The sequence below is a fragment of the Sciurus vulgaris genome, assembly GCF_902686455.1.
Source record: "Sciurus vulgaris genome assembly, chromosome: 16".
NCBI classification, from domain to species: domain Eukaryota; kingdom Metazoa; phylum Chordata; class Mammalia; order Rodentia; family Sciuridae; genus Sciurus; species Sciurus vulgaris.
This window is the reverse complement of record NC_136477.1, coordinates 7,135,075-7,159,155: the sequence shown is the minus strand read 5'-3', so window position 1 is coordinate 7,159,155 and position 24,081 is coordinate 7,135,075. Positions and strand designations below refer to the sequence as shown.

The 24,081-nt window shown below is 39.6% G+C and overlaps 1 pseudogene across 1 annotated transcript; it reads left to right on the top strand.

Annotated features, from left to right (window-relative positions):
* The first annotated feature begins 250 nt into the window (after positions 1-250).
* On the top strand, positions 251-23,920 carry LOC306647078 (olfactory receptor 7G1-like; annotated as a pseudogene). The gene is made up of 4 exons: positions 251-1,138; positions 17,215-17,475; positions 18,581-18,660; positions 23,734-23,920. The product of its transcript is annotated as an olfactory receptor 7G1-like (transcript).
* The last annotated feature ends 161 nt before the right edge of the window (positions 23,921-24,081 follow it).

Below are 24,081 nucleotides of genomic sequence, written 5' to 3'. Positions count from 1 at the left end.
TAACAGAAAAAAGTCTGAACATTCACTGGATTCTACTACAAGCCACAGAAAAGGTTTGGTGTATAACGAACAGGTTCTCAACACTCAGCATACATAAGGGTCATTTGGAGGGCTTGCTGAAGCATAGACTCCTTGCTGGTCCATTACCCAGAGTTTCTCTTCATTTCTATCATTAATGGAAACGAGGCTGCAATATCCAAACATTTTATTATCTTTTCATCCCCAACATTTCCATCAGAATCTTTAATACATGGAAATAAGAAAACAAACAGAATTCCTCCTTCTGGGACTGACAGAGGATCCACCACTGCAGCCTCTCATCTTCAGCCTGTTCCTGTCCATGTACCTGATCACCATCCTGGGAAACCTGCTCATCATCCTGGCTGTCAGCTCTGACCCCCACCTCCACACCCCCATGTACTTCTTCCTCTGCAGTCTCTCCTTGAATGACATCTGCTTCAGTACAAGCAACATACCAAAGATGCTGCTAAATATCCAAACACAGGTCCAGAGCATCACTTACACAGGCTGCCTCTCCCAGGTCTGCTTTGTCATAATTTTTGCTGTCTTGGAAAAGTTTCTCCTTGCTGTTATGGCCTATGACCACTATGTGGCCATTTGTCACCCCCTGAGTTATACAACCATCATGAACCTCTGCCTCTGTGTCCTTCTGGTCCTGACATCTCTGTCCATAAGCACTGTTGATGCCCTGTTTGACACTCTGATGATACTGAGGCTGTCCTTCTGCACAGTGCTGGAGATCCCCACCTTCTTCTGTGAACTACCTCAATCATCAAACTGGCCTGCTCTGATACACACATTGATAACATCTTGATATATGTTGAAACTTGCATATTTGCTGGTCTTACTCTCTCTGGAATAATTTTCTCTTATATTCATGTTGTGTCTCTATCTTGAGAATTCCATCATCAGAAGGGAAGCAGAAAGCCTTTTCCACCTGTGGGTCTCACCTGTCTGTTTTCTCCTTGTTCTGTGGGACAGTTTTTGGGGTGTACATTAGCTCTGCAGTGACTGAATCTGCAGGGAAGACTGTAGTGGCCTCAGTGATGTACACTGTGGTCCCTCCAATGCTGAACCCCTTCATCTACAGCCTGAGGAACAGGACATGAATAAATCTGTGAGGATGCTTATTGGTAGGCTAACTTCTCTTTTATGATTAGTCATTTGCTTTGTATTTAGTTTTCTAGTGTAAGCTGAAGTGACAAGATTCCTAGGGAACCGTGAATTCCTGATACTCTGGCCCAAGTTTCATCTAAAATCGTGACACAATGTAATGACAAGGTACATTTCAAGGTGACTGGAAACCCGATTTTGCTTTTTGTGTGGCTCTTTTGTTTGGACCCATGATTTCCATTGCTTAAACAGAAGTTCCTTCCTGGATATTCACAGAAGTAGAACCTATAGGAGGGATACAGGTTTTAGGAAATTTTGTTCCTGTTCACACTTAGAAAAATTGGTGATGGATGAAAGGGCCAGAAAAATATTTAATCAAATCTATGGTGACATTAGCTAATAGTTTCCATCTAATTGTTTGGTTGAAGCCATGAGAATTTCATTTTTATAGTAGTCTTACTGATTTACTTGCAAAGCCTCAGATGTAAATACAAAAACCATTTCTTTGAAATTCACATTCTTCTGATATAAAATCAGTGTCCACCACACTCGGATTCACTGCCTATAAACTTCACATAATTAGATAATATCAGTCTTTTGAGTTGATTTGGAGAGGGTTGATACTTATCAGTGAAGTTGTCTTTCAGTCCTACTGCAATAAGTGCAGTCTAATTCTAATGTGATCTAACTACAAAGAGTGTTACCTTTTCTCACAAAGACTTCTAAGAGAGGAAACATATAGAACAGAGTAGGACTTGTCTATGTCCTCCTCCTATATGTCCACAGGTGTCCTCCTCTTAGGTTTACTGCCTTTCAAGACACCAGGTGGTAGCAACAAATTCAGGTATTGTTCCTCAACTTGATGCTGAATACACAATCACTAGCTATAGCAGGCTAACTTCCTACATTTGGGGAGCTCCAGAGAGTTATTTTCTAAGTGACTCCTCCATGTCCCTCCCAGTGGCATGTTCCTGCTATTCCACATCATCCCCATATGTTTCACTTACCTGAGCATCTAAGGCTGTGAAGCATCACTTACTTACTTTACAACTCTCTTACAAACTTCAGAGTCATTTCACATAATATTGATCATTTATTTTCTCCCGACGGAAATATGTGTGTTCAAAATATTTCATATTTCCTAACATCTAGTAGCTCTTTATATAATCATAATATCAATCTTTTTGTACAGATTGTAAGTTAATTCTTCATTCATGTTTCTGCTTTTTTCATGGGTTTTGTGGTATTTAAAAGATGCTCTCAAATGTTTGACTTTTCATATTTTTTAATGACTCCATATCATTACAGTCCTTAATAGTTTTTGACACTGAAACCTCAACTTTGCCTCAGTAGGACTGTTAAAACCTTGCCTTTCCCAGTCTAGTCTGATTCCACCTGAGATTTGTTTTTGACTGTGATGTGAGAATGGAATCAGAATCATTTTTAGTACTTTGCACATTTTTAATCAAACTATCCATTTACTATAATGCCAATTTGGAAATAAAGAAGCAGCTCACTTATGGGTTCATGTTTCTGACCTTTTCTAAATCCTAGAACTGTCTTGTCTATGATTGCACTAATGTCATCTATCTCAGAGATGGTACCTCACAAGTCAGTTAAAGTACATTCCTTGTAGGAATGAAGTTTTTTAATCCCAAAGGTACCCTGTTGATAGGATCACACTTTTTTTGATTATTTGTAATATTCTGCAATCATCCATGCCTTTTCATATTTTCTTAATTATTCACATGCTTCAAATTAATGGAGGTTAACCAGTATAGGACAATACCACAATGCTACCTTGATTCATGGGTATGAAATAATATGCAAAATTGTGATGAATTTAAGAAAAAAAGTTCATGCAGAAAGAGTTAAGACTGAGTGAACTATATTGATGAACACAAAAATACTCAATTCACTAGTGATAAAATATCTGTAACCAGCCACTAACACAGACACTGTCTCCACGTACTCATTGTGGTTGAACTCTCACTGTGACTCCTGGGAGGATCAATAAACCAGCACAGCACTGTTTGCTAGTGAGGCAATCTCTAAAAGTATTGTTAATAATTAATCATAATTTGAACCCATGATATCATCATATGGTAAATAATGTACCCTGGAACTTTGGTGATATTTGAAACAGCAATCATGAAACTCTTAAAAGGGATTGATGTATATGTCTCTATTGATCAGTCGTAATTGATTGTAAATTACAAATGAGAATCTATGAGCTAAGTGCATAGAATAAAGATCAAGATTCATGCAACATTCAGTGACTTTCAGAGTAAAACTGTTCTAAATCCATTTTGGCAATGTATTAGTTATATTAAAAAATATTTCATTTACCCACAGCAAGAACAAACCTATGATTCAAATATGAAGCTAGAATCAGAATCCAGAACTGCCAATGTTTTAGTTAAAGGAAGGCTGGATCCCAGGTAGAGAAGGGTGGCTCATGCATGTGTTCGAGAAAGGTGAAGTGTGGGGAAGCAGGGATGGGGACACAGGATGTGCAACTTGGCTCTGCAGAGTAAGGGCCTGGGCCTCCCGACTGGTCTCTCTAGAGGCTTGGTCCCTAAGGACTTACAACTGCCTTAGGGTCAAAGAGCAAGTTTAATGTTTGCTAATGAAGGTGTTGGAGCCTGAGCCCCCAGGGACACAGGAACTGCACACATTCTGTGGCCAGTCAGGAAACAATATCTGAGGGTCCTTCAGAGGCTGACTTTGTCACAGAGCTCAGTGTCCCCTTGATCCATCTGCCCTTAAGAGGATGGTCTTCTGTGTTCATCCAACACCTAGGGGAGGTGATCATCTTCTTTTCCCAATGATGCCTGTCCAGTAACTCCAGTCTCCTAGACACTGCTTTGGACATGAGTCTGGAGTTCCCCACCATCCCATCCTGTGGAAGCTCTCAGGAGAACTCATGTAGAAGATGGTGGACCCCAAGTCCCTGGGGCTACTCCTGCCTATCCGTCATCACTGAGATGTGTTCTTGGGGAGCTTTGAAAACCCTCTCAGTGCAGCTGTCCTGCAGCTGGCCTTCTGTTCTCTCTGCATGGCGGCAGCCACCATTTTCCTCTTGAGCACAAATCGTCTCCTTGCAAACAGGATATGTGTGACAACACCGCCCATCATTGCATTGCACCTTATGGAGGTGGAAGGGAGACACATCGCTCAGATTCACATCACTTTCTGTTATCTCCCCCACATCTTCATCCCGATGAGCTTGGTGTCATCTCTGGTAGCTCACTGAGGATCCTGGGGAGGAAGTGTAGACCCAGGAGATGACATTCCACACATATTGTCCTCCTTTCTAAAACTACAAAATATTTTAAGGTGTGAGAACAGCAGGAAGAGTGTGCTAATAATTTTCCAGCTGGGCATGGTGGTGCATGTGAATAATACTAATGGCTTGGGAGGTTGAGGCAGGAGGTATGCATGTTCAAATCCAGCCTCAACAACCTAGCGAGGCCTTGAGCAAATCAGGGATGCTCAGTCTCTAAATAAGAATACAAAAAAGGGCTTGGAATGTGGCTCCCTGGTTAAACACCCCTGAGTTCAATCCTCAGTACCAAAATCATAATAATAATTTTCCAAATAGTACCATTCACCCTATTCCAGAAATACAAATGTGCACATTGTGTGGTTACAGCTTCAAGTCCTGCTTCTTCCACAATCAGCACAGGTGCAGAAGGAACCCTCAAACCCCCCTACTCTCCTCCTTCCCTTCTTGGGGGCTGGATCAGGGGATGTTTCCTAATGCCGGACTTCACATCACCATGTATTCATTTGCATACAAATAGGGGAAGGATAACACCATCATATTATTCAAATAAAAACAAAGAAATGAATTATGCTATAATAATACTATGCGCCACTGTGGTAATTAAAATTATTTAAATAGAAATGAAGCTTAACATGAGCTAAATCTATATTACATAGAAAGTTCCAATAAAATGGTATGCACAGTATAATTCTCTTTATTAGATACAACTTTTTAAATTAGAAGAAGCAATTGTTTGGAGAAGAATAAGCCCCAATACAATAAAAATCACAGGGTAATCATACTTATCTCATTAGTGTCCTGTTTAAGCTGCTGTATGGAAAGAAAGGAGATTATACAACAAACTTGACTTCAGGTGCATGAGTATCATTTGTTGCAATGATAGTAACTAAAGTCAGAACTGCGAAGTTGGGAATTTGATAATGTTGAAAGGGGTACGTGGCCCCTCATTTTTGTTTTCTATAATTTTGTTATGTTGGATGATCCATAATGAACACCATACAATGTGTGTTTGAATATGTATTTAAAAGTTTTTCTCAAAATACCCTTTAGAAGTCAGAGAAGTTATATGACCCATCATTTTAAGAGATACGCAAAGCCACCTAATAGGACAGGCAGCATTAAGCAAAGTATCTGCACATCTAACTACATAGAGTTGTTTGCTCAGACACTTATGCTTCCATATTCCTTCCTTTTTAATTTTTTGTATTTCATTAGGTTACAATAATGCCTTACAGTGATGATTACATAAATTTGAACCACTTTTGGACCACTGGCAAAAAATCTGAATATACATATGACTAGACAACTAACAGAAATAAATGTTAATGTTCATCAAAAGAAACACATAAGATGTGTAAAAGAAAAGACTTACAAACATCTCATGAGCCCATCAGTGTATTTAAAGTAGTCAGATACTTTTCAGGGGCTCATAGTAACAAATAGGCAGAACCAAAATTTAAGCCCAGGTTTGTCAAAAACTATTCATACTGCCACTGTACTAGAAGGAAATCACGTACTTGAGAACCAGCTTCAGGACATGCTCAGAGACACAAGCAGTACACACACTTTCTCCTCTACTAGAAATAAAATTTCTATATTAAAAAAATATTAAAACAACAGAGCAAAATGATCAAGTGGGGTTCACCCTGGGAATGCAAGGTTAGTCAACATAGAAAATCAATAAACACGATTTATCATATCAGTAGACTTAAGACAAGAATCATATGATCATCTCAATAGATGCAGAGAAACACTGGACAAAATACAGCACCACTTCATGCACAAAACGGTAGAAAAACTACGGATAGTAGGAACATACCTCAACATTTTAAAAGTGATATTTGCTCAACCCAAGGTCAACATCATTATAAGTGGAGAAAAAGAGAAAGCATTCCCTCTAAGAACTGGAACAAGACAAGAATGCGCTCTTTCAACACCTTTATTTAACATCATCCTTGAAACACTAGCCCTGGCAATTACACAGAAGAAAGAATTAAAGGGATAGTATTAGGAAAAAAACAGCTCAAACTATCACTATTTGCTAATGATATGATTCAATATTTGGAATAACCAAGAATTCCACCAGAAAAATTCTAGAACTAATAAATGAATTCAGCAAAACAGCAGGATGAAAAATCAATATCCATAAATCAAATGCATTTCTATACATAAATGATGAATCCACTGCAAGAGAAATTAGGTAAATTACCCCATTCACAATAGCCTCAAAAAAATGAAATACTTGGGAATCAATCTTACAAAAGAAGTGAAAGAACTCTGTAAAGAATACTACAGAACACTAAAGAAAGAAATTGAAGAAGATCTTAGAAGATGGAAAGATCTCCCATGCTCTTAGATAGGAAGAATTAACATTGTCGAAATGGTCATTCTACCAAAAGTGTTATACAGATTTAATGTAATCAATATTAAAATCCCAATGACAATATTTATAGAAATAGAAAAACCAATCATGAAATTCATTTGGAAAAATGAGAGACTCAGAATAGCCAAAGCATTCCTTAGCAAAAAAAGTGAAGCATGGGTCATCATAACCCCAGACTTCCAACTATACTACAGACCTAGAGTAATAAAAACAGCATGGTATTGGCATCAAAACAGGCGCATAGACTACTGGTACAGAATAGAAGACACAGAGAAAAACACACAAAAATACAGTTAGGTATTACTAGAAAAAGGCACCAAAAACTTATATTGGAGAAATGATAGCCTGTTCAACAAATGGTGCTGGGAAAACTGGAAATCCATATGTAGCAAAATGAAATAAAACCCCTATCTCTCACCATGAACAAAAGTCAATTCCACGTGGGTCAAGGACCTAGGAATTAGGCCAGACACCCCAAGTCCCCTAGAAGAAAAAGTAGGACCAAATCTTCACCACATCACCATAGGAACTGCCTTCCTTAACAAGGCCCTTAAAGCAGAAAAAGTAAAATCAAGAATCAATAAAGGAGAAGAATTCAAACCAAAAAACTTTTTCTCAGCCAAAGAAACAATCAATAACATGAAGAGGGAGCCTACAGAGCAGAAGAAAATGTTTACTTATACCTCAGAGCATTGATCTCCAGGATATATAGAGAACTCAAAAAACTTAAGACACACACACACACACACACACACACACACACACACACACAATAACCCACACAACAAATGGGCTAAGGATATGAAAAGACACTTCACTGAAGAAGAGAATTAATCAACAATATATGAAAAATGTTCAACCTCTAGCAATCAGAGAAATTCAAATCAAAACTACACTGAGATTTCATCTCACTCCATTCAAGATGGTAATGAACAAGAATACAAGCAACAATAAATGTTAGTGAGGATGTGGGGAAAATAGTTCACTCCTACATTTCTTGTGGGTTGCAAATTGGTACAACCACTATGGAAAACAGGATGGAGATTCCTCAGAAAACTTGGAATGGAATCACCATTTGACCCAGTTATTCCACTCCTCCGTTTATACCCAAAGGACTTAAAATCAGCACACTACAGTAACAGAGCCACATCAATGTTTGTAGCAGCACAATTCACAATAGTTCAGCAATGAAACCAACATAGATGCCCTTCAACAGATGGATGGATAAAAAAAATGTGGTATATATACACAACAGAATAATGCGCAGCCTTAAAGAAAAGTGAAATGATGGTATTTGCAGGTAAATGGATGGAGTTGGAGAATATTATGATAAGCAAAATAAGTCAAACCCAAATAACGAAAGATTAAATATTTTCTTTGATATGCAGATACTAATTCACAATAAGGAGTTGGTGGCTAGGGAAGAATAGAGATACCATGGATTAGACAGAGGGAGGTGAAGGGAGAGATGGGGATATGGAGATAAGAGGATAGTAGAATTAATAGAACATTATTACCCTATTCACATATGTGATTACACAGCCAGTATAACTATATACCATATACAACCAGAAGAAGGAGAAGTCATATTCCATTTATGAATGATGTGTCAAAATACATTCTACTGTGATATATAACTAATTAGAACAAATAAATATCATTAAAATATAATTTAATTAATCCTGTTTCCTGATATGATAAAGTGGGTGGAAACACATAAAGTGGAAGGTAGGTTTTTATTTGTAAGTTCAATGTGTTTTATGTACTAGGTGCATAAATGCAGGTGAGCAGAATCATTGGAGTGTCCTAGGTGATGTAGGGCTGGCCTCATGTGTCAGGAGAGTAGCCATCCTGATTTCCTCTCTTCTAGAGATTTGGTCTTGATGGACATGCACTCCTGGGATGGGAAAGACAGAAACATTTCTGGTATAATGAGAAGGTGTGGGTATTGAGCCCCAAGGGACACAGAGACTGGAGGTGTCAGCAAGTGAGAACCTCACTCAGAGGCCTAGGAAACCAGGAAGCAGCAGCTGTGCCTTCAACCAGAGAGGGTCCTTCCTGAGCTGGAGCCCACAGACTCAGAGTGTGTCTTCCACCCTGAGACACGGTTCTATCTTCACATCCAGGTGAGGTCCTGGGTGATTCCCAGGGAAGCCAGCAAGGGAGCTCAAAGTCCCTTGGTTAAGGCTTTGGACACAGGGCAGGGGCTCTGCTCCAGTTTCCTCCCAGGGAAACAGTGAGGGAAGTGCAGGCAGAGGATGAGAAGAAGCAGGTCCACATGACTCTGCTGCCCGACTCCACGTCCTAACACATTCTCTTCAAATTTTTGACAATTTTCAATCATCTTTCATAATACTGGGCACCTGCTCTCTCTGGACAGTTCCGGGGAACTAATCACTTTCTAACAGTGGAATTTAAGATAGAGGAGAAACTGCGTATATCTATACTAATCAATAAAATGAAGTGCCTCAGCTTGTACAAATACGGTACAATGAATCCTAATGGTAAATGTAATTACAATGCACCAATAAAAACAAGAAAAATGAATAAAGTACTTAAGAATGACACTTGTAAATGCAGTGTACAATAGGATTCCGTTTACATAGAGTTTTAAAAATGCGACATGAAGCAACTGCTATCTTCTGGAAGAATAATTCCAGACTTAATGAAAATTCTTAGAAATAATGTCTATAAAGATTATGTGATTGTTTCCATGGGGAAAGAAGCAAATTAAGTGACAGCAAGTACATAAAGCAAGGGAATTCAGTTCAACCTCTATCATTTACTGATTTGCTGCAATAAAAATACAAAAAGCAAGTGTGAAATGTGCATTGAATGCTGAGTAATGAGTGCAATCCATTCTTGATTCATTATACCTTAAATAATTCATCATATTTTAAATATGGTGAATACTTATGTACTTTTATAGGTTATGAAAATTTTAATTTTTGCATGTTATAGAATTAGCGTAAATAATTTTTTCCTATTTTAGCAATTCATGGTTTTGTGAACCAAGTGTTTGATTTATATTATTATTTTCTTTTCATTGCTCTATATGTCAATCTGTGACCAGGGCAAATGAATACTTGTATCATGGATGCTTCTTTCCTTTCTTACTTTTACACATAATCAAGATTCTTAAAGGTCATTTCAGCACACAAACTATTCTCTGAAATCTGAATTTGTTGAGCTAGAAATGCTCTCTTTCTTTCTTCTACATCCAAGTGCCCCAACCCATGTCCTTGTATGGAATGAAGAGTATTGTGGGATCTTTTTCCTGTAAGTCACACACACACACACACACACACACACACACACACACACACAATGGGAAGGGTCAGTGTGAACCTCACCTGCCCAGCACTTTGTGGGTTGCTTGGCTCCATTCATTTCTCTTCATTCAAACTGTTCAATGAATGCTTCCTTGTACTATCTGTGCAAACAGCAATTGTACATATTTAGTGTATGCAAAATGATGGTTGGAAAATGTAGACTATGAAAGTCATACTACACTGTAGCTAATGAAAACATCAACCAGACGGCTCGATCAGATAAAATACCCAGGCTTCTCGTCCAGTTGAACATGGTTTGCCTTCATAATGCTAATGCAGGGCACTGAAATAAATTCAGATGTTTGAGGATTTGTGTATGTATATGTATATATGTCTGTTTATCTACATATATATACATAAACACAAACACATACATACATATACACTTGCATATATATGCATGTATATACACATATATGTGCATTATGCATATACATAGATAGATAGATAGATAGATAGAAAGATAGATAGATAGCTACATAGATATACTGGAGATTGAATCCAGGGCATGACATCTGTTAGACAAGTTTTCTGTCACCAAGCTACAAACCCTACCATCAATGTTTTATTTTGAGACAGGTTCTCACTGAGTTGCCCAAGCTGGCCTTGAAATTGCTATCCTTCTGCCTCAGTCTCCCAAGTTGCTACAATCAGAGGCAAGTGCCACCATACCAGCTGCTAGTCTCATATTGTACCAAACAATTGCCATTGACATCACAGCTTCATCATTCCCATAAGAGGGAAATCTGTTCTCTTAAGGGACATCCCTGTTGGGAAATTGGATAATCAAACCCTGTTTTTCTTTTGTGAAGGTAAAAAAATTCCTACTTTCCCATGTGTTTTTGAAGGAATCCATGCAATTTTTGCCACTTGTTTTTTTTTTTTCCTTTTGCTCAGTATTTGATTTAATGATATGCTACTTACCACACTGAGGGAAGAAATTTCCTTAGAATGAGATAAAGAATGCCTCATTAAGAGTTACTGAGTTTCTTGCAGAATTAACTTCTAAGGTAGATTGCTTGGGTTTCCAGGGACAGTCTTACTACACTTCAGGTTTAAAATCAATACTTACTACTGCATGCTCATGACTACCTGGCTGAGGGCTTATCACCAGCTACCATTAACCTAATGCATAGAAGGGAACATACATTGAGAGTTAAGGAAATCCAGGGGATTTGTTCAGTAAGAAATTATTTCAGTAATAAAAGGAAAGGATGAAACATGAGAGGTTGTTTATACATGACAGTTCTGAGCTATCCAGAGGCATTCCCAGAGATTGGTCATGACAGCCAACCCAGCAGTCAGACAAATCCGTCTCTGCCAAACTCCAACTGTGCATATTGTGTCCATGACAAGTCCTTCTGGGTCCATGGGGCTGACAGGTCAATTAACTACCTCATCTACAGTTTGATGATCCTTCTCATGATGATGAGCATACAGTGTTACAGCGAAGCTCTAGAATATGTATATGCTATGTTTGTGTACAAGGTATGGAACAATTATAAAGGAATTGTTGTAACCTCATCACTGAGTATGTGGAAGAAACTGTCCACGAAAGGGAGTTGTGTTTAGCAATGGAGAGAGACAGTAAGCCAGGGATGCATTATAACACTCTGCTTAGTGCAAATCACATGAGACAGAGATTTGGTGTATTTTTTTTTCTTTGTTGTTGTTGTTTTTCCTTTTTTTGTAAAGCACAAGTTTCTAAAGTTTAGAGTTATCAAATTCTAAACTTGTGACTCTGTGGTTAGCACCCCAGGTTCAATCCTCAGTACCAAAATATAATAATAATATTTTTCCAAATAGCACCATTAACCCTGTTCCAGAATTACAAGCGTCCACGTTGTGTGGTAACAGGTTCAAGTCCTGCTTCCTGCACAAGCAGCACAGGTGCAGAAGGAGCCCTCACACCCCCCTTCCCCTCCGTCCCTTCTCAGAGGAAGGATCAGGGAATGTTTCCCAGTGCCTGGAGTTCACATCACCACAGATTCCTTTGTACACAAATGGAGGAAGGATAACACCATCATATTTTTTCAAATAAAAACAGAGAAATGAATTGTGGTGTAATAATACAGCTCATCCCTGTGGTAATTAAATATAGCTAAATAGAAATGAAGCTAAACATGAATTAAATCTATGTTACATAGAAAGTTCCAATGAAACAGCATGCACGGTATAATCCTGTTTATATTCAGCTCTTTTTTAAAATGGAAAAAGCAATTATTTAAGAAGAATAATACCAAAAACTATAAAAACCACAGGGTGTTTATAGTTTTCACATTAGTGTCCCGATACAGTGAGGGAATGAGAAGAAACAAGGTCATACAACAAGCATGACTTTAGGAGTATGTGTATTATTTGCTGAAATCATAGTGACTGGAGTCAGGACTATGATGTGAGAGCCTTTATTAAGCTGGATGGCTGACTGTCTCACACAATGCCCAAAAACATGGCTATTGGGAGAACAGCACCGACATAGGGTTGTAGGGGTTATTATGCCAAAAATCACATCAATCATAAGCATCTGTTGATATGATTCAAAATTAAAACTAACATCATGAGATCACCAAGAGAGGAGGAGTGTGTCACCTAGGTAGAAACTAAAGAATGGTTACTAACATCCACACAATTACCTTTTACATGGTACATTGGTTAGGAGCAATAGAGATCAAAAGAGAGCAATTTTTATTACATAAGAATTGTCACTTTGTATTGCTAAACACGTCACACTAAGTAACTGAGGATGGGTACAGAGGTGGGGTGTTTCCATGGGAGAAGCTTTTTTCCTACATGACATGGAGTCTTAGAGCAAAATGGAATCTGTTTAGTCATTTCCTTACCGTCTGGCCTATAACATTCTCATGGAGTCATATCTGTCAGCCCATCACATAATAAACAGACATCACATGTGGGTTGGAATAGATGTTTAAATGTTTCTCACAGAATACCCTTTAGGTCACATGATTTAGGTTCTCAATTCTTGTACTGATTCATATTCGTTTGTTTAACAGCTAACTCATGTTAGTTGCAGTGTCCATGATAGATGAACAGTGATGTCACTGAGATTTCTTTCCTTTCCTATCTACATGACCAAGTTTCCCATGAGGAGGGTGAGCACTTGAAATTCACTGCCCAGGAAATCTGCAGTTAAAATGCTAGTGGTGGTCTCTCTTACTGTTTTCTTTTCTCAGTTTGACCACAAAGAACTTCTTTCCTTGTCTGAAAAAACTCCAGGTGCATTTTTTCATGACAAAATAATAAATCAATAAGAAATGTCACTGAGTGGGTCCAAACTTTGAGCCTTGTGCCAATGGATTCTGGTCCATCCATTTCTCACCATTTCAACAACTTCATGAGTTTTATGAAAGCCCCTGCCATAGAGTTGAAGACACTGTGAGTCTTCAAAGAGTAAAATCATCATTTTCCATTGACAAAGCCAGTGCAAGATTCAATTCAGCATGTGTGAGCCTGGGAATTACCCCAAAGGACTCCCTGCTGTGCCTCTCAGAGGAGGGAGATCCATGTTCCACAGGGACATTCCTGTGAGACACCTGGTGCTACATTACCTTCTATGTCTCTGTCTCCTGAGCACCAAGATATTGATTGATGAAATCTGAAGCATCATTTCTGGATCTTATGCTTTTATCTTCTTCTTACATTCAGTTAGTTGTGTTTTTTTGGTGGTGATTGTTTATTTCATTCTAAGTCATATGCCACCCAACATCTAAGGGAAAGATCCTCTGTAAGGCCCAGAGTAACCTAGTGAGTTTATTATAATATTTCTGTTTGTGTGAAGGTGTAGAAGAGTTCTGAAAGAAAAGAGCCACGTTGGTAAATTATTTTCTCAGCACTTGGCACAAAATGTACCCAAGTGACTGCTTAATTTTCATGGAACTGAATAAGTCAGTTCAGGTGAGGGCACGGGAGGAAAGGGTGGAAGGAAATAGAAGCAGTGGGAAGAATGTTGGCATTCACTTGTAGTTATGATACAGAAGAGAGACTAAAAATTAAAATCAACATTAAGGTCTGAGAAATGTTAATACACTTAGGAGGAGCTATCCTTGATTGTTTGTATTTTTATAATGTGTTAGATAAATTTACTGTTCTATTATGTATGTTTGTATACAGGTAAGCTAAGTTTTCACATGTAAAATTCAGGTATGTTCCCTGATATGATAAAATGGTTATAAACACATAAAATGGAAGATGGGTGTTTATTTTGAAGCTCAATGTGTTTATACTAGGTACGTAAAATGAAGTTGAGCAGAAAGAATGCAGAGAACTGGGTGAGGTAAACCTGGCCTCCCGGGTCTGGAGACCAGTCACCCTGATTTCCTCTGTTCTACAGATTTGGTCTTTAAGGACATACACTCGTGGGATCAGAAGGATGTAACATTTCTGGTATAATGAGGAGCTGTGGGTATTGAGCCCCAAGGGACACAGAGACTGGAGGTGTCAGCTAGTGAGAACCTCACTCAGAGGCCTAGAAAACCAGGAAGCAGCAGCTGTGCCTTCAACCAGAGAGGGTCCTTCCTGAGCTGGAGCCCACAGACTCAGAGTGTGTCTTCCACCCTGAGACACGGTTCTATCTTCACATCCAGGTGAGGTCCTGGGTGATTCCCAGGGAAGGAGCCAGGGAGCTCAAAGTCCCTTGGTTAAGGCTTTGGACACAGGGCAGGGGCCCTGCTCCAGTTTCCTCCCAGGAAAGCAGTGAGGGAAGTGCAGGCAGAGGATGAGGAGAAGCAGGTCCCTGGACTCTGCTGCCTGACTCCACCTTCTGACACATTCTCTTCACATTTTTGACAACTTTCAATCATCTTTTGTAATGCTGGACATTACATAATGCTAGACTGTCCCTATAGAGCTTCAGCAAAAATTTTTCTTCTAAATAGAAATCTAGTGCTTCTCAATCATGAAGGCTCCTTTAAAATAGTTTGATATTCTGTTGAGCTAGGTGAGTTTTGATCAGGGTAGTAGCTTGCTGGGGATGCTATAATTAAACACCACACACTGGGTGAATTAATAACAGTAATTAATTTTTAACATGTGCTGTGTGGCATATATAGCCTGTTATCCCAGCAGCTTGAGAGGCTGAGAATGGAGGATCACAAGTTCAAGCCAACCTCAGCATCTTAGTGAGGCCCTAAGCAACTTAGTGTGACCCTGTCTCTAAAGAAAATATAAAAACTGCTGGGGATGTGGCTCAGTGGTTCAGCTTCTGAATTCAATCCCTGGGACCAAAAAGAAAACATCGGTTTCCCATCATCAGGAGGCTGGAGTTTGAATGGTCAGGGTGCCGTCAGGGTTGTTCCTCTGGAGGTCGCTGCTCACCTTGTAGCTGGTGTCTTTTCCCAGTGTCATGACATGGTCCTCCCTCTGTGTGTGTCAGTGCCCCAAACTCATCTTTTATACGGTCCCCAGTCATATTGGAGTAACTCACTCGAGTGAGTTTATTCAAACTTACTAACCTCTTCACAGAACCAGCTCCAAAGGCAGTCCCGTTCTGAGGCAGTGAGAGTTAAGTTTTATTGTATGTGTTTCAATGGGGACAGAATCTAGCCTGTAACTCTCAGTCCCTCTCTTATGCCCTTTGCTGGTTCTTAATTTACGTTTCTTCGTATTCCAATAGGGGTTGTGAGTCTCTGCGGGGGAGGTGGACATGCAGAAGGACTCGCCTGGCTGCTTCCTAGTCCTTTTGTTTTGCTTTCAGAAGGACCCACAGGAGCTGCAGTTAGTGTAATCAACAGTAACAACCGTAACACAGGAGCTCCTGACTCCTCTTCAAGAAATAGGACATGTTGACGTTTTGCTATGTCTCTTTCAGATCTTTTCAGATGAAAATAAAATAAAATAAAATAAATGTGCAGCTTATAGAAGGTGCCACCTTCGTTTCCACTCCATTCTTCTTCCCATCCCAGCACCTGCCATGTGGATTGTGCCAGTGCCCCCATACGTGTCTCAATTTGTTCATGTACTCACAAATAAAGTGTCCCTATTTTGTACATGTAGCTCAATGAATGCCAATTTCAGGGAATAGTTTATGTGCTGAAATGACCTTTGGGAATCTTGATTATGTTCAATAGAAGGAAAGAAAGAAGCATCCATGATACAAGTATTCATTTGGTCTGGACACAGGATCACATATATAGCAATGAAAAGGAAATAAATGATACATGAATTAGAAACCTGGTTCACAAAAGCATAAATTTCTAGAGTAGGAAAAAATTATATGGACAAATTCTAATCATGCAAAAACTAAAAGATCTTTGTAACCTACACATGCACATAAATATTCATTTTGTACTATGCATGCACGACTTAAAGTATAGTGAGTCAAAAAGGGCTAGCACCCATCACTCAATGGTGAACCGAGAGTCCTTCAGCAATGACAATTTTGAACTCTCAGAGCAACTGCAGAGATAGGTCGTGACAAGCAACACAGCAGCCAAACACACCGAGTCTCTGCCAAATTATTAAGTGTGCTTGATGTGTCCATGACATGTGCTCCTGGATCCATGGGGTGGACAGGTCCATGAACTAGCTCATCTGTAATTGATGATCCTTCTGATGTTTATGAGCATACACTGTTGGAGACTATGGCTCTAGAATATGGATATGCTAAGTTTACTCTTCTTTCTTTTCTGTACAAGTCATGGAACAATGCTTAAGGAAAATCAATTTCTTATACATTGTTATAATCTCCTCACTTGGTATGTATGAAAAATGTTTGGTGTCCAAGAAAGGGAATCAAAGTCAGTGGAAGCTTACAGAAAAGAAATGAAGGGAGAAAGTAAGCAAGAAATGCATTTTAATACTCTTCTTAGTGCAAGTTGCATGGAGAAGAGTTATTTTTTCTTTTTTAAAAAGCACTGGGTTCTAAAGTTTAGAGTTATTAGATTCATTCAGATTGATTATTAAAATACATTTCACAGTTCCTCATACCCAGAGCTGAGCATCATCATCAGCTAGCTCTATAGCAGTACCAGAATTGTCATAACTACCAGTTCCAGTGTTACAGCGTTGCTACTTCTTGAGAAAATATTGATTTCATCCAATTTTCACCCCATCTTTTCTAGAGTATTCACCAGCAACATGGAACCCACAAACCAACAGCTGTCTCAGAATTCCTTCTCCAGGGATTCACAGATGACCCAGCTCTGCAGCCCCTTGTCTTCAGCATGTTCCTGTCCATGTACCTGGTCACCATCCTGGGAAACCTGCTCCTGATAAAGGCTGTCAGTTCAGACTCCCACCTCCACAAGCCCATGTACTTCTTTCTCTGCAGTCTCTCCTTCAATGACATCTGCATAAGCACAACCAAAATCCCCAAGATGCTGGTGAGCATCCTGAGACAGGATCAAAGCATCACCTACACAGGTTGGCTTGGTAGTAGTTTCTGCATATCGGGAAAATTTTCTACTTGCAATGATGGTCTAGGACTGCTATGTGGCCATTTGTCACCCCCTGAGGTATACAGTCATCATGAAGCCCTGCCTTTGCGTCCTGCTGGTTCTGGTCTCCTTGTTTGTTAGTATTGTGCACTCCCTCCTCCACACTCTGCTATTGCTGTGGCTGTCCTTCTGCACAGAGCTGGAGATCCCCCAATTCTTCTGTGAACTTGCTCAGGTCATTGAGCTTTCCTGTTCTGACACCTTCACTGATAACCTCATAATACTTATTGCAATGTGTGTATTTGCTGGTATTCTTCTTTCCGGAATCATTTTCTCTTACATTCATTTGTGTCCTCTGTCTTGAGAATGCCCTCATCAGGAGGAAAGCATAAAGCCTTTTCCACCTAGGGTCTCACCTGTCTGTTGTCTCCTTGTTCTATGGCACAGGTGCAGGAGTGTACATTAGCTCTGCAGTGACTGATTCATCATCCAGACAGACAGCAGTGGCTTCAGTGTTGTACTCTGTGGTCCCTCAAATGCTGAACCCCTTTTTCTACAGCCTGAGGAATGGGGACATTAAGGAAGCCTTGACAAATCTCATGGGTAGGACAGTTTCTCTCTAGTGATATCAGTGCTTTGAATTTGGTTTTCTAGAATGAGACAAAGTGACAGGATACCTTGTGGGCCAGAACACCTGACATTTCCATTGCTAATTTTTTTTTAAATGATGAGACATAATAATGTCCATGCGTATAGAACTTGGTTTCAAAACTGACTTTACTTTTTCTCTAGCTCTGTACTAATTACACTTGATTTCATTCTCTGAACACAATTTATTTCCTCAAGTTTCATAGAGGAAGAGACTGTGAGTGATTCCTGCTTTGGGAAATTTTGTTCTGGCACACTTTTTAAGAAAAAGGCAACTTGGAGAAGTTGAGCAGGTAGAAAACTAATTCCTGCTGTGCCTTGTGTGCTGACAGACCTCCCGGCTCTGGTGTGTTTCCTTTGCCGCTGACACTCATCATCCTTCTTGGCCCCGTATTCTCCTCAGGCGGGCCCTGAGGAGGTACATCGGACCATGTTGCCTGACAGGGAGCAACAGGAAGCATTTAATCATCTTTGGGTTCTCAGGTAGGGTGCAGTTTTCCCCTGATCCTAGGGTTCTGAGGTTATGCTAAGTTCATTTCTGCTGGAACTTCATGTTGGTCTTTGGTTTTGCACAGTTCTGTGGTGTTTGACAAATGATGGAATCTCTAAACTTCACCTCATTGCTTTGGTTTCAGGTTCTATTTTAGTGATCAGTTATGGATAAATCTCAGAAAGTAGCATAGTATCCTGACAATCTAATGGGTAGGAAACGTAACAATTTATTTCCATTTCTCTTTTGATTAAGTTCAGAGTCACTTTACATAGATGGGGGTCATGATTCTCTCTTATGAAAACGTATGTGTGTGTTATTTTTCCATTGAACTTTTTATCCATCTTAAATTTAATTGCTCATGTTTCTTTTGTAATTATAATTGTAGTCATTTTTATTTGTATCTTTTGAAAATTTATTCTTCATGTACATGTCTGTATTTGCATGTGTATACTACATGCCTCCAAATGCTTAAATTTATTTCAGGTTCCCAGTTACACTCTACATTCACTATTCAGTTTGACACTCACAATTAATTTTAATTCTGTTTGTAATATTAATAATACCATGCATACCATAAATCCACCCAAGAAGCCAGCACAGGCTTGGCTCCATTGCTTTTGGGTGGCTTTTCTAAGTTCAGCTCTTCTAAGTCCACATACGTGAGTCCAGTCAATGTCTGCCATCTCGGTTCACCCGAACTTCCCTAACCTTGAAGCAACACTTTGCCTTTAAGCACCTAAGTTCTTCTAGTACTTTTAGCCTTTATTGCCTGAACATGGTAATTTCTTGCATATGGACATAAATCTGTTGAACTCCTTGGTTTCAACCCAAGCACCCTTTATTTTACAGTTAATTTTGTGGTATGAATGAAAATGTATCTTGCTTTATAAAAGGAACTTTTATATTTGTGCTATTATGCATTTGGTGTCGATGGGGGCAAGACAGTGTAGGCTGACATAAAAATGCCATTTTGACTCAATTGTTGTGAGATTTTATATATATATATATGAAACACTATTGAATAACACATTTCTTATAGAAATATTTATCATGCAGTGAAATATATCTATAAATGTTAGATAATACAGAATCTATGCTGGTCCATCTCAAGATAGCTTCAGGCTTCAGATATGCCATTGCTTTTATCTAAAACTGATCTCTGAAATCGAGTGAGAGAAGGGGGGACATGTGTGTGTGCGAGGTAAAAGAAATTGAAGCCAATAGACAGGTGCCAAGAGGTAAATGAATCCCCTGGCTTGGCAAAGCAGGTTTCAGCCATCCTAACTTTCCCTTCTAGATTACTGGCCTTGAGGATTTGCATTTCCTAGGATCCAAATAACAGTAGTAACATTGGCCTGACAAGGAGCTTTGGAAATTGAGGCCGAGGGATACAGGAACTACAAATACTCTGTGCATGACCAGTCAGAAAACAAACAATAGCTGAGTGTCCCTCAGAGATTATGTCTGTGACACAGAGCTCAGCACTGCTCTGTCCCTTTGCCTTTGAGAGGACAGATCTTCTGTGTCCACCCAGCATTCAGGGGAGATGACAGACATCTTCCCACAATGACACCAGCCAGGTAACCCCAGGTCTCTTAGACTAGGCTTTGGAGATGAGGCACTAGTCCACTACAGTTTCATTCTGGTGAAGCTGGGAGGAAAAGCCACGCAGAAGGAGCTGGAAACTGAGTCCCCATAGGGCTCTTTCCCAGCTGCCATCAATGAGACAGCTTATTTGGCTCCATCATGAAATTCCTCAGTGAAATTCCGATTCAGCTAGTCTCCTCCCTCTGTATAAGGGCAGCAAACTTTTTGTACTTGAGCAAGAATTCTGCCTCTCTCAAACAGAATTACAATTATGTGGCAGAGGGGAAAGGTGTGGGTTGGCTTTCCCTTTTCTCTCTTCCCATACCTCCCTGCAGGACTGTGATGTCCTCTCTGTGGGCTGGTGATGAGGGATCTGGTGGAAGGACGCACAGGCCAGGCTGACCCGGCAGGCTTTCTTCTTTGTCTTAACAGTTCCTCTTTATGAAAACACAGAATATTTTGAATTAAAACTACAGCACAGAGACTATAAAAATGATTATGATCACTTACCCTTTCCCAGTTTAACCAATTTGAGGTTGTACTACCTCAGCTCCATGTATCTTTCTCCTATATATGTACATTTTTTGAAGGTACAATTACACATTTCCCCTTACTCCTCTCCTTCACTTCTCTGATGTCAGATCAACCTGATGGATTTTCCTGAACAAGGTTTCCTATAGCATATGTATCTATTTGTGTATGAAGTCTATAATGGGGAAAAGGCAAACACCATTAATATCAATCAGATAGAAAGTGGAAACATTCACAGCATTGTGTAACAGTCTTTGGTAGTTAACATTAATGAAGTAAAGAAAACATTCAAAATAAAATACATATGAAGTAAAGAAATCTACAATAAAATAAAGTGAACAAGATGATAGTGTTTATTTGCAGTTTTAACATGAAGTATGCAATTACTTTAGAAAGCATAATACCAAAGCCCATGAAAGTCATGGGGAGATCATGTACACCAAGATAATGCCTTGGTTCTGCTGTGGAGAGGCAAGAAGCAAAATGGTTTTAAAAAAAAGGCTTCAGGTCTGCATCTATTATTGATTTCAACAACAATACTTAAAGTGAGGGTGATGAAGTTGTCTATTTAATAATTTGGTGGGTACCCAGCCAGTCCATATTATTTTCTGTCCTTTTCTTATGCCTGAACAATCCATAAAAGGTACAGAGTACTCGAGCAGGTTTGCTAAATACTTAAAAACTTCTCAGAAATATAATTTATGTAATTAATTGGTTTCTCCTGTAGCTTTTCAACACTTGCAGAGAGGCCTATGCTTTATTTGGTCACAAGACATCCACTGCCCCCTTAAAATCTGCAGTTCTAATCCTACAGTGCTTTTCTCTTTCTCTTACATTTCTGTTTTCTCAAATGACCACTTCTGTCCTAGGAAGGACACAGAATTTCCCAACAGCAAATGTCACCATGAGGTCCCCAGGTGTCCAGCACTGTGCTGGCTGCTTTGGTCTGTCCATTTCTCATCATTGGAACAACTCCATCAAGTTGTATGATAGGGACGAGGATGCTGTGGTCATTGAAACAGTGGAAATAAGCTGGTGACAGGGCAACTGCCCTTGAAGGGGGCATTGAGATTCCATTCCTTCCCTTTCCCTGATTTCATGTTCTTGCTGATGTGAGTGAACCTCTGCTATGCTCTCTCTCCATGATGTCCCATTGTCACTGGCTGAAAGCAACAGGCCATGTCAGCATAAAACAACACCTGTGAAGCCATCAGACAAAATAAACCTCTCAGGTATGTGTTCCAGCAACAGAAAGCTAACTACCACAGTACTTCAGATAATATTTTAAAGTGTATTATTTATGCCCGTGTATACAGGACATACCTTCATGTATAAAATTGAAGCCATCATCCTAAAATCTATAGTTAAAAAGTGACAGCTTCGTTTAGAACTTGAAAAGAGCACTGAAATTTACCAGAAGTGTAGTAATTAGTGAACAAGACCCATGCAAAGCAACTGGGCAGAAAAAGTGGAGCAAACGTGCCTCAGGGGTCAGGAATCAGCCACCCTGAAACCTCACTTCTGCAGAGTCCTTCTTCAGGACTTGCCCTCTTGGGTTCCAAATGTCAGTACACTAGCTGGTCTAATGAGGAGCTCTGGATATTGAACCCCAGGGACACAGAGACTGCAAGTCAGCCTGGGACCACCTCACTCAGCAGCCCTGCCCCAGCCAAGAAGCAGCTCCTGGCCTCTTTCCAGAGACAAACCTTCCTGAGTAGGATCTACTGACCATTAGGTCTGTCTGCAATTCCTGAAGATGCACCTTCTGTCTTCAATATCCAGCTGAGATGTTGAAAGCAGTATTCTTGAATCCAGCTAGGTAAATTAGATCCCATATTTAATGCTTTGCATGTGTCATGTATCTATTGAATTCATTTTTTAATTGAGTTCTATTATTCTGATGTTTCAAAATATGCCTCACAAAAACATTGAAGTTTCCTTCCGATTTTTCTACGAGACCATCATTCCAAGTGGTCATTTCAGCAAAAGAATCACTACCCAGGTATTTGCATTCATCACACTCGGAAGGTTCTCTTGCCTTTGTCTTTCCTCAATTGCCCTGACACATCCTTCCCTATCAAGAAATAAATAGTGCTACCTGTGATAATCCATGAGAGTAAAACAAGAGACAAATATTGGGGTCCCAGAGGCCAGCACTGTAACCGGTGTCTTTGTTTTATACATTTCTCAACATGAATCATTCCCCAAGTTCGTTCCAGGTTCCTTGAAGTGTAATTCAATAAAACCCATACAGATTCAAAGTGTTCAATCTGCTGGTGGGATCTATGTATACATTACCAAATTAAAACCCCAATCATGTTAGTTGAAACATCAATCATGTAGCTCCAATTTTAGAAATACAACATTCAGGCTTCTCTTGAATTGAATATTTGTTCCTATTTCAAAGCATGTGGTGGAATCTAGATCAAATTAAGAGAGCTTGACACCAGTATCCCACCGAGAGGTAAATTCTGTCACAGCATCTTCTGTCTCTCCTTGTGACAAAGGCCACTGCACTACAGGGACACTCCCAGCAGGACACTGACTGTCTTGAAGTGTGTGTTTCTTCTATGTTCACATTTCATGAAGATGAAGAAAATGTTTCTATTTTCATGTTTTCATAGATGTCTTCATATTTTATTGTTTTCCTTTTATTTAGCCAAATTTTTTTCTTTAAAAATCAATAATGCCACCTGCCATCTTAAGGGAAGTACTCCTGAGGATTAGAGAGAATGTCACATGCAGAGTTGCAAGCTTCCTTCAGAATCCATTGGTCTATAGGAGGACTTAACCTCCATACGCAGCTCTGTTCATCTTCAAGCAAGGAAGAAGGACTTTGGTGTTTTCTCAAGTCCACCATAATGGACGCTCCATCTGCTAAAGAAATTTCATGAGTAGGGATGAAGGCATTTTTGAAATACAGTTAAGACACATGAGTGTTTAAGACGGGGTCTTGCTGTGCTGATCATGCTGGCTTCGAAGCTCCAAGCTTCCTGCCCTAGCCTGCCACAAAGCCTGGAAAACAAGCAGCTGGCACTGCAGCTGGCTGAGAGGGACACACTTCGAAAACCAGGGAAAGATGAGAAACTTTGGTCAGAAAGAAAATATTACTATTACAACGGGGTATTATGAGATCTGAGTGATCATTTAACAGTGCTAGTTCTGTACTATCCAGAGATATTCAGATACCTTGGTCCAGAGTGAACTCAGCACTCAGAAAATCAGAGGTCAAACCGAGTCTGGACAAAGCACCCACTGCAGAGTTCACATCCATGACATCACCTCACCTTACC